The sequence below is a fragment of the Oryctolagus cuniculus genome (assembly GCF_964237555.1).
Source record: "Oryctolagus cuniculus chromosome 16 unlocalized genomic scaffold, mOryCun1.1 SUPER_16_unloc_1, whole genome shotgun sequence".
Lineage (NCBI taxonomy): Eukaryota > Metazoa > Chordata > Mammalia > Lagomorpha > Leporidae > Oryctolagus > Oryctolagus cuniculus.
This window is the reverse complement of record NW_027208201.1, coordinates 2,269,778-2,282,264: the sequence shown is the minus strand read 5'-3', so window position 1 is coordinate 2,282,264 and position 12,487 is coordinate 2,269,778.

The window sequence follows — 12,487 nt, the reverse complement described above, 5'->3', positions numbered from 1 at the left end:
TGAATCCATCTGGTCCTGGGCTTTTCTTTGTTGGGAGGGCCTTTATTACTGTTTCAATTTCTGTCTCAGTTATGGGTCTGTTTACGTTTTCTATGTCTTCCTGTTCAATTTAGGTAGGTTGGATGTGTCCAGGAATCTTTCCATTTCTAATAGTTTTCCCTGTTTGCTGGCATACAAGTCCTTGTAGTAATTTCTGATGATTCTTTTTATTTCTGTGATGTCTGTTGTAACGTTTCCTTTTTCATCTCTGATTTTATTGATTTGGGTCTGTTCTTCTCTTTAGTTAGTTGGGCCAATGGGGTGTCAATTTTGTTTATTTTTTCAAAAAATAGCTCCTCATTAGGCTAATTTTTTGTAATTTTTTTGGATTCAATCCTATTGATTTCTTCTCTGATTTTCATTATTTCTCTTCTCCTACTAGATTTGGTTCTGGTTTGCTGCAGTTTTTCTAGATCCTTGAGATGCATTGAAAGCTCATTTATTTGGTGCCTTTCCAATTTCTTGATGTAGGCACCTATTGCTATAAATTTTCCTCTTAGCACTGCTTTTGCTGTATCCTATAAGATTTGGTATGTTGTGTTGTTATCCTCATTTACTTCCAGAAAGTTTTTGATTTCTCTTTTGATTACTTTAATGACTCAGTGTTCATTCAGGAGCATGTTGTTCAGTCTTCATGTGTTTGCATATGCTCTAGGGATTCCTGAGTTGATAATTTCTGACTTCATTCCCCTATGGTCTGAGAAGCTGCATCATATGATTCTAATTCTATTGAATTTGCTGCATCTTGCTTTATGGCCTAGTGTGTGGTCAGTCCTAGAGTAGGTTCCATGATCTGCTGAGAAGAATGTACATTCTTTATGTGTAGGATGAAAAGTTCTGTAGATATCTGTTAGATCCATTTAGGCTATAGTGTCATTTAAATCTACAGTCTCCTTGTTGATCTTCTGTCCTGTTGATCTGTCTATTTCTGCGAGTGGAGTATTGAAGTCCCCCAGTACTATTGTATTGGAGTCTAAGTCTCCCTTTAAGTCCCTTAACGAATCCTTTAAATAAACCAGTGCCCTGTAATTAGGTGCATATACATTGATAATCATTATATCTTCCTGTTGAATTGATCTCTTAGTCATTATATAGTGCCCCTCTTTGTCTCTCTTAACAGTTTTTGTGTTAAAGTTTATTTTGTCTGATATTAAGATGGATACACCCTCTCTTTTTCATTTCTGTTGGCATGGTATATCTTTTTCCAGCCTTTCACTTTCACTCTGTATACATCTTTGTTGGAAAGATGTGTTTTTTGTAAGCAGCGAATAGATGGGTATTGTTCCTTAACCATATCAGCCAATCTGTGTCTTTTAACTGGACAGTTCAGGCCATTAACGTTCAATGTGACTATTAATAAGTAGTCACTTTGCCCTGCCATTTTCCCAAAGATATTCACCATAAAACATTCAGAAGTCCTATTATTTCCATTCAGGAAATCTTGCAGTTTATTGTTTTATTTAACAGTATTAAGTGACTTTGTATATTTGATTTTAATGTTATTTGTGAATATTGAATGTTTTGGGTGTTATTTTAATTTTTCATGATACTGAAGTTTCAACAAAAAATGTTCTGGAAGAAAGAGATTCATGCTGTAATGATGAATAGGCCCATTATAGCTTTTCATATGTGTAAGTCGGTTTTATGTTAAAACTGGTAGCCTAACAAACTGCTGCTATTTCCTACCAATATGCATGTATTAATATTGTAGTTTGAAGGTTATAAATATTATGCAAAATTTAAAAAAAACTCTTTATTCTTGATCAATCTTCTAGGGTTTAAGCAATTTTGCTTCTTTACTAGAATCAATATTAGCTTTGATATTTACCATTTTTATCTTCTAGTTTCTTTGTATTTAATGTACTATTATTTGTACCTTGTAATGATTCAAATGTAGAATTTCAGTTTTTTCTCAGTGAAATCTATAGACAAAATTGTATATGGGTTTATAGAATCTGGGATTGTACATCTGTCTGAGGGAATTTTAGCAACATCTCCACAAAATTTGATGATGTTTTTCTATTTGAGACATCAAAAATTCCTATTGAAGACCAGTTTTTTTTTAACATTTGGGTTATTGTAAAGAACATTTCTTTACAATGTGATACCAATCGAAATACCAAAGACTGAAGTTGGTAAGTGCAGCATTGTCTATCTGTCCACATGGAAGGCACACATGAACTTAACTTATACCCAGTGTGCATGGACAGCACTGACTCCAACTGTCTCTACACTGGACAATCTTGTTGAGCTCAATACATTTCAAGACAAAAGAATACAGCACTGTAAGTACATTGTAAAATTAATGTCTTCTCAAATATAAAAAGAAAAAAAAAAGAAAATCCACAACACAAAGGTGGCTCTAGCATGTCACCATTTACCATTACCAATCTCAGAATTTCCAATGGGTTATGCTGGTATGCAAAGTCTACAATACTGGTTTTCTGTTAACTGTCTGCATCATGTCTCACCCCAACAGCAGTACATTTTCCATGTTCCAGTCACGCTGAATCTTATTTACTCTGAATAAAATACAACTTGGTAGTTTGCTACTTTTGCCATTTATAAATATTCTAACAAGAATTTGTTCTATGATTCTGCATCTAACCTAAGGATATTACAGAAAAAATACATTAACACCCTCTAAAAATGTAGACCTGGCTCATTTAATATGAACTCTAAAAATGTAGAGCTGGTTTATTTGACACAAACACTTTTTTTTTGACAGGCAGAGGTAGACAGTGAGAGACAGAGAGAAAGGTCTTCCTTCCATTGGTTCACCCTCCAAATGGCCACTATGGCCGGAGCACTGCACTGATCCAAAGCCAGGAGCCAGGGGCTTCCTCCTGGTCTCTCATGTGGGTGCAGGGCCCAAGGACTTGGGCCATCCTCCACTGCCTTCCCAGGCCACAGCAGAGAGCTGGACTGGAATAGGAGCAACCAGGACACAATCTGGTGCCCCAACTGGGAGTAGAACCAAGGGTACCAGTGCTGCAGACAGAGGATTAGCCTAGTGAGCCATGGCAACAGCCCTTGACACAAACTCTCAAAACAATGAGATTTACCCTACCTCATGCCTTACCCAAAATTTAACTCATGTTGATTCAACAGCCTGAATGAAAATTCAAACATTTTTAATAATTCTTAGAAGAAAAAAAGTGTAGTTCCTCATGGCTCTGGATAAAATAATCTATCCTTGATACAATAGGAAAAGCACAAGAAACCACAGAAGAAAAGGTGAATAGGGTTTGACCAAAATTAAAAAGATTTATACAAGAAAGGACAGAATCAAGAAAGAGCAAAGACTCGATAGAAAATGGAAGAATACGGCTGAAATCCTCCAGGTAAGTGTCTAGTATCAAACATATTCTTAAAAGCAGAAAGGAACAACAAAAATACAAACATAATCAACATAATGGGGATACAAATTGAATAGACATTTTTGCACAAATAAAAATTAGACCAAAAAGCATTACAAAGAATGCTCATCAGAGCCTGTGCTGTATCGCAGTGGGTTAAAGCCCTGGTCAACAGCATCAGCAGCCCATATGGGCAGTAGTTCAAATCCTGGCTGCTCTACTTATGATCCAGCTGTCTTCTGTGGCCTGGGAAAGTAGTGCAAGATGGCCCAAGTCCTTGGTCCCCTAGACAAGCATGGAAGACCAGGAGAAGACTCCTGGATCCTGGTTTTGCATCAGCCCAGCTCCAGCTGTTGCAGCCATGTGGGGAGTGAACCAGCAGATGGAAGAACTCTCCCTCCCCCTCCCCCTCCCCCTCCCTCTCCTTCTTCTCTCTGTAACTCTTTCAAATAAATAAAGCTTTTTTACAAAAGAATTCATACATAATCAAACCATTCCACTCCTAGGAGTAAAATCAACATAACTGAAAATACACAAACAACTCCTTGTACATCAGTGTTTACAGTTGTCTATTCCAAACAGTCAAAGTTCATAACAAATCATGTTCTATCTCTGAAATAAAATTCAGTGAATTAGGGGCCAGTGCTGTGGTGTAGCAGGTAAAGCTGCCACTTGCAGCACCAGCATTTCATATGGGTACCAGTTCAGTTCCCAGATGCTCCACTTCCAATGTAGCTCCCTGCAAAGGTGCTTGGGGAAGCATCACAGGACTGACGAAGTCCTTGGGCCCCTGAACCCACTTGAGAGACCTGGAAGAGGCTCCTGGCTTCAGATTGGGCCAACTCCAGCCACTGTAGCCATTTGGAGTGAACCAATGAATATAAGCTCTCTCTCTGTATTGCTCCAACTCTGCCTTTCAAATAAAAAACTAAATCTTTTAAAAATTCAATGAATCAATTCAAAGAAATAATAGTTTGTCATGAACAGAATGAATACCTACTATAATTTGGATGATGCTTGGAAACACTATGCTAAGTGAAAAAAGGCCACCAAACCAGTCTGCACAGTGCAGGATTTCATTTGTATGGAATGCTCAGCATTGTCAAATCCAGAAACACGAAGCAGAGGGTGGTTGTCTGATTGTGAGGAGCAGGAATTGAGTGACCACTGAATAAAGAAGTTGATTTTGCGTGATGACAGTATTTTAGAACTTGACAAAAATGATGGTTGCACAAAACAGTGAATGCCACGCATGCCATTAGTTCACTCTAAAATGTTTACTCTTTTGTTGTATTAATTTCACCTCAAAAGTAAAAACCAATTTTTAAAGTCTGGAATTCGGCCAGCGCCGTGGCTCAATAGGCTAATCCTCCACCTTGCGGCGCCGGCACACCGGGTTCTAGTCCCGGTTGGGGCGCCGGATTCTGTCCCGGTTGCCCCTCTTCCAGGCCAGCTTTCTGCGCTCTCTGCTGTGGCCAGGGAGTGCAGTGGACGATGGCCCAGGTGCTTGGGCCCTGCACCCCATGGGTGACCAGGAAAAGCACCTGGATCCTGGCTCCTGCCATCGGATCAGCGCGGTGCACCGGCTGAAGCAGCGGCCATTGGAGGGTGAACCAACGGCAAAGGAAGACCTTTCTCTCTCTGTCTCTCTCTCTCACTGTCCACTCTGCCTGTCAAAAAATAAATAAGAATTCCTGGATAGGCGGAGCCAAGATGGCGGAATAGTGAGGGTGCGCACCGATAGTCCGGGAAAATTTAGTTTAATAAAAGGGGAGTTACGGTAGCCGCAGAAAATAGAACCAAACAAAAATTGCAGGGGAAACCCTTCTGAATGGAGCAGGCGTGAATCGGACGACCTACTGGGAGAACAAGGTCGCCCACCACACGGAAGCAAAGTCCCAGGACCCAGCCGCAGAAGCCCCAGGGTCTGCGCGACAGTGCTCCAAGGAGAGTGCACGCCACACAGAAAACAGCGGGGAGACTTGAGACGCTCAGGGCTCCGAGTCCACACATCGGCGCTGGAAGGGGAGGTGAGCTCAATAACCCGAGACATTGGTGGGGAAACGGGGGTCAGAATCTAGAGGGGGGCCGGAAAGTGCAGCAAACTCACTACCGGAAAGAAGGAAAAAAAAAAGCTTCGGGGTCTCTCTTCCCCCTAAGCTTGCAAAGGTTACAAGCCTGCAAGACTTGAAGAATTCCCAAGAGACAAAGAGCAGGCCTCCTCTTTGGATTTACATATCAGTGGGGGAGAGTTAAGGAACTGAGTCACTACAATTCAGTAGCCTAGGCAACCCAGTGGGAGTCCAGAGGAGCCAAAGACTGGAAGCTAAATACCATCAATTCTGCACAGCCCTGCCCTGCAGTGTTACTTACCCCCTGAATAAATAAAATAAATAAATAAATAAAAAGAGAGAGATTTACCACCCATAACCTGAGGGTGTCACCTTTGCACACCCTTAACCTGGAAGAACCAGGCAGAGCTCTCAGGCCCCACCCATCTCAAGCCTCCAAGGCTCCTCCAACAGCAGGCAGTCCACTTAACACGGACACAGTATAAAAAAAAAAAAAAAGAAAAAAAAAAGCGCACAGTGACGCAAGAAGAATTAACTATGCCGAGTAACAAACACAGAAATAGAGGGAGCAAGATCAACGATGACACTATGATGCCTCCAAATAAGCAAAACACCCCAAGCCAAGAGTATGAAGATGATGAGATAGAAGAAATGCAAGATACGGATTTCAAAAAATTTATGATAAGAACATTTAGAAGTTTTCAAAAGCAAATCCTTGAACTACAGAAATCCTTAATGGACAAGATTGAAAATCTTTCTCGTGAAAATGAAATTTTAAGGAAGAGTCAAAATGAAACTCAGAAACTAGTAGAACAGGAAAGTGTAATAGTCAAGAGAAATCAAAATGAAATGAAGAGCTCAATAGATCAAATGACAAACACATTAGAAAGCCTTAAAAACAGAATGGGTGAAGCAGAAGAGAGAATATCGGACTTAGAAGATAGAGCACAGGAAAACATACAGTCAAACCAAAGAAAAGAAGAGGAAATTAGAAACCTGAAAAATATTGTTGGGAATCTACAGGATACTATTAAAAAAACCAACATTCGAGTTCTAGGAGTTCCTGAAGGCATGGAGAGAGAGAAAGGATTGGAAGGCCTTTTTAGTGAGATACTAGCAGAGAACTTTCCAGGTTTGGAGAAGGACAGAGACATCCTAGTACAGGAAGCTCATAGAACCCCCAATAAACATGACCAAAAGAGATCCTCACCACGACACGTGGTAATTAAACTTACCACAGTGAAACATAAAGAAAAGATCCTAAAATGTGCAAGAGAGAAACGTCAGATTACTCTCAGAGGATCTCCAATCAGACTCACAGCTGACTTCTCATCAGAAACCCTACAAGCTAGGAGGGAATGGCGAGACATAGCACAGGTGCTAAGAGAGAAAAATTGCCAGCCCAGAATATTATATCCTGCCAAGCTCTCATTTGTGAATGAAGGTGAAATAAAGACCTTTCATAGCAAACAGAAATTGAAAGACTTTGTGGCCACTCGTCCGGCCCTGCAAAAGATACTTAAAGATGTGCTACACTCAGAAACACAGAAACACGGCCATCAATATGAAAGAAGGGAAAGGAAGAACACCTACCAGTAAAAGAGCATGGGAAGCTCAAAGCATATACTAGAAAATATTTCCGGGAAAATGGCAGGGCAAAGTCACGACGTATCAATAGTCACATTGAACATTAATGGTCTGAATTCTTCAGTTAAAAGACACCGTTTAGCTGACTGGCTCACAGAACACAACCCAACTATTTGTTGCCTACAAGAAACACATCTCTCTAACAAAGAGGCATGCAGACTGAAAGTGAAAGGTTGGAAAAAGATATTCCATGCCAACAGAAACCAAAAAAAAGCAGGTGTAGCCATATTAATATCAGACAAAATAAACTTTAATACAAAAACTGTTAAGAGAGACAAAGAGGGACACTATATAATGATTAAGGGTTCAATTCAACAGGAAGATGTAACTATTATAAATGTATATGCACCTAATTACAGGGCACCGGTCTATTTAAAAGATATGTTAAGGGACTTAAAGGGAGATTTAGATTCCAATACAATAGTACTGGGGGACTTCAATACTCCACTCTCAGAAATAGACAGATCATCCGGACAGAAGATCAACAAGGAAACAGCAGATTTAAATGACACTATAGCCCAAATGGATCTAACAGATATATACAGAACTTTCAACCCTACATCCACAGACTTCACATTCTTCTCAGCAGCGCATGGAACCTTCTCTAGGATTGACCACATACTAGGCCATAAAGCAAGTCTCAGCAAATTTAAAAGAATTAGAATCATACCATGCAGCTTCTCAGACCACAGCGGGATGAAGCTGGAAATTAGCAACTCAGGAAACCCCAGAAAGTATGCAAACACATGGAGACTGAACAACATGCTCCTGAATGAACACTGGGTCATTCAAGAAATCAAAAGAGAAATCAAAAACTTTCTGGAAGTAAATGAAGACAACAACACAACATATCAAAACTTATGGGATACAGCAAAAGCAGTATTGAGAGGCAAATTTATAGCAATAGGTGCCTATACCAAGAAATTGGAAAGGTACCAAATAAATGAGCTTTCAGCGCATCTCAAGGACCTAGAAAAACTGCAGTAAACCAAACCCAAATCTAGTAGGAGAAGAGAAATAATTAAAACCAGAGAAGAAATTAACAGGATTGAATCCAAAAAAAATTACAAAAAATCAGCCAAGCGAGAAGCTGGTTTTTTGAAAAAATAAACAAAATTGACACCCCATTGGCCCAACTAACTAAAAAAAGAAGAGAAAAGACCCAAATCAATAAAATCAGAGATGAAAAAGGAAACGTAACAACAGACACCACAGAAATAAAAAGAATCATGAGAAATTACTACAAGGACCTGTATGCCAGCAAACAGGAAAACCTATCAGAAATGGATAGATTCCTGGACACATGCAATCTACCAAAATTGAACCATGAAGACATCGAAAACCTAAATAGACCCATAACTGAAACAGAAATTGAAACAGTAATAAAGGCCCTCCCAACAAAGAAAAGCCCAGGACCAGATGGATTCACTGCTGAATTCTACCAGACATTTAAAGAAGAACTGACTCCAATTCTTCTGAAACTATTCAGAAAATTGAAAAAGAGGGAATACTCCCAAATTCTTTCTATGAAGCCAGCATCACCTTAATCCCTAAGCCAGAGAAAGATGCAGCACTGAAAGAAAATTACAGACCAATATCCCTGATGAACATAGATGCAAAAATCCTCAATAAAATTCTGGCCAACAGAATACAACAACACATCAGGAAAATCATCCACCCAGACCAAGTGGGATTCATCCCTGGTATGCACGGATGGTTCAACATTCGCAAATCAATCAATATGATTCACCACATTAACAGACTGCAGAAGAAAAACCATATGATTATCTCAATTGATGCAGAGAAAGCATTTGATAAAATTCAACACCCTTTCATGATGAAAACTCTAAGCAAATTGGGTATAGAAGGAACATTCCTCAATATAATCAAAGCAATTTATAAAAAACCCACAGCCAGCATCCTATTGAATGGGGAAAAGTTGGAAGCATTTCCACTGAGATCTGGCACCAGGCAGGGATGCCCACTCTCACCACTGCTATTTAACATAGTTCTGGAAGTTTTAGCCAGAGCCATCAGACAAGAAAAAGAAATCAAAGGAATACAAATCAAGAAGGAAGAAGTCAAACTATCCCTCTTTGCAGACGATATGATTCTGTACTTAGAGGATCCAAAGAACTCTACTAAGAGACTATTGGGACTCATAGAGGAGTTTGGCAAAGTGGCAGGATATAAAATCAATGCACAAAAATCAACAGCCTTTGTATACACAAGTAATGCCATGACTGAGAAAGAACTGCTAAGATCAATCCCATTCACAATAGCTACAAAAACAATCAAATACCTTGGAATAAACTTAACCAAGGACGTTAAAGATCTCTACGATGAAAATTACAAACCCTTAAAGAAAGAAATAGAAGAGGATACCAAAAAATGGAAAAATCTTCCATGCTCATGGATTGGAAGAATCAACATCATCAAAATGTCCATTCTCCCAAAAGCAATTTATAGATTCAATGCAATCCCAATCAAGATACCAAAGACATTCTTCGCAGATCTAGAAAAAATGATGCTGAAATTCATATGGAGGCACAAGAGACCTCGAATAGCTAAAGCAATCTTGTACAACAAAAACAAAGCCGGAGGCATCACAATACCAGACTTCAGGACATACTACAGGGCAGTTGTAATCAAAACAGCATGGTACTGGTACAGAAACAGATGGATAGACCAATGGAACAGAATGGAAACACCAGAAATCAACCCAAACATCTACAGCCAACTTATATTTGATCAAGGATCTAAAACTAATTCCTGGAGCAAGGACAGTCTATTCAATAAATGGTGCTGGGAAAACTGGATTTCCACGTGCAGAAGCATGAAGCAAGACCCCTACCTTACACCTTACACAAAAATCCACTCAACGTGAATTAAAGACCTAAATCTACGTCCTGACACCATTAAGTTATTAGAGAACATTGGAGAAACCCTTCAAGATATTGGCACAGGCAAAGAATTTCTGGAAAAAACCCGGGAGGCACAGACAGTCAAAGCCAAAATCAACTATTGGGATTGCATCAAATTGAGAAGTTTCTTTACTGCAAAAGAAACAGTCAGGAGAGTGAAGAGACAACCGACAGAATGGGAAAAAATATTTGCAAACTATGCAACAGATAAAGGGTTAATAACCAGAATCTACAAAGAGATCAAGAAACTCCACAAAAACAAAACCAACAACCCACTTAAGAGATGGGCCAAGGACTTCAATAGACATTTTTCAAAAGAGGAAATCCAAATGGCCAACAGGGACATGAAAAAATGTTCAAGGTCACTAGCAATCAGGGAAATGCAAATCAAAAGCACAATGAGGTTTCACCTCACCCCGGTTAGAATAGCTCACATTCAGAAATCTACCAACAACAGATGCTGGCGAGGATGTGGGGAAAAAGGGACACTAACCCACTGTTGGTGGGAATGCAAACTGGTTAAGCCACTATGGAAATCAGTCTGGAGATTCCTCAGAAACCTGAATATAACCCTACCGTCAACCCAGCCATCCCACTCCTTGGAATTTACCCAAAGGAGTTTAAATTGATAAAGAAAAAAGCGGTCTGCACCCTAATGTTTATTGCAGCACAATTCACAATAGCCAAGACCTGGAACCAACCTAAATGCCCATCAATGGTAGACTGGATAAAGAAATTATGGGATATGTATTCTTTAGAATACTATACCGCAGTAAGAAACAACGAAATCCAGTCATTTGCAACAAAATGGAGGAATCTGGAACACATCATGCTGAGTGAAGTAAGCCAGTCCCAAAGGGACAAATACCATATGTTCTCCCTGATCGGTGACAACTGACTGAACACCAAAAAGGAAACCTCCTGAAGTGAAATGGACACTATGAGAAATGGTGACTTGATCAGCATAGCCCTGACTGCTAATGGACAACTTAATACATTATCCCTCATAGTATTTTTTTTTGTCTGTTCTACTTAATATGACTGGTTTAATTCTGTAATTATCACACAGTTATTCTTAAGTGTTGAAAATTAACTGAAATGTGATCCCTGTTAAACATAAAAGTGGGAATAAGAGAGGGAAGAGATGTATAATTTGGGGCATGCTCGGGCTGACTTGCCCCAATTGGTAGAGTTGGAAACATACTAGGGGATTCCAATTCAATCCCATCAAGGTGGCATGTGCCAATGCCATCTCACTATTCCAAGTGATCAATTTCAGTTCACAATTGATCATAATGAAAGGACTAAGAGTCAAAGGGAGCACATAAACAAGTCTAGTATCTGCTAACACTAACCGATAGAATAAATAAAGGGGAGAGTGATCCAACATGGGAAGGGAGATACTCAGCAGACTCATAGAATGGCAGATGTCCTAAATAGCACTCTGGCCTCAGAATCAGCCCTAAAGCCACTCGGATCTGGCTGAAAAGCCCATGAGAGTATTTCAGGCATGGAAAGCCAAGACACTCTGGCAAAAAGATCTCTGTGAGTGAGATCCCAGTGGAAAGAACAGGTCTTCAAAGAGGGAGGTGCCTTTCTCTGAAGGGAGGCGAGAACCTCCACTTTGACTATGACCTTGTCTAAACAAGATAAGAGTCGGAGAACTCAAGGGGCTTCCATAGCCTTGGAAACTCATGACTGGTGCATAGGGAGATTACTGATGCCATAAACAGGAGTGTCAATTTGTAAAGTCAACAACAGGAGTCACTGTGCACTTACTCCTCATGTAGGATCTCTGTCCTTAATGTGCTGTACATTGAGATTTAATGCTATAACGAGTACTCAAACAGTATATTTCACTTTGTGTTTCTATGGGGGTGCAAACTGTTGAAATCTTTACTTAATGTACACTAAACTGATCTTCTGTTAAAAAAAAAAAAAAAGAAAAGAAACTATCAATTCCCAACTTGACTCTCACTGGGATTAAACATGACAATAGGTCTGCTCTGATTTCATCATCATTTAAAAAAAATCATCTATTATTTTTCACTTTATGTTTCTGTGTGGGAACAAACTGTTGAAATCCTTACTTAAGGTATACTAAGCTGATCTTCTGTATACTAAGATAATCGAAAATGAATCTTGATGTGAATGGAAGGGGAGAGGGAGTGGGAAAGGGGAGGGTGGTGGGTGGGAGGGACGGTATGGGGGGGAAAGCCATTGTAACCCATGAGACGTACTTTGGAAATTTATATTCATTAAATAAAAGATAAAAAAAAATAAATAAATAAAATTAAAAAAATTAAAATAAAGTCTGGAATTGACAACAGAAAACCTAAAGCCAAAATACATAAAAAACAATAAACAAATGGAATACAATTTTGTATACTCTGCTACATATAAATATTGATGTGCAATTATTACAGCATTTCAAATCTGAAAGTGA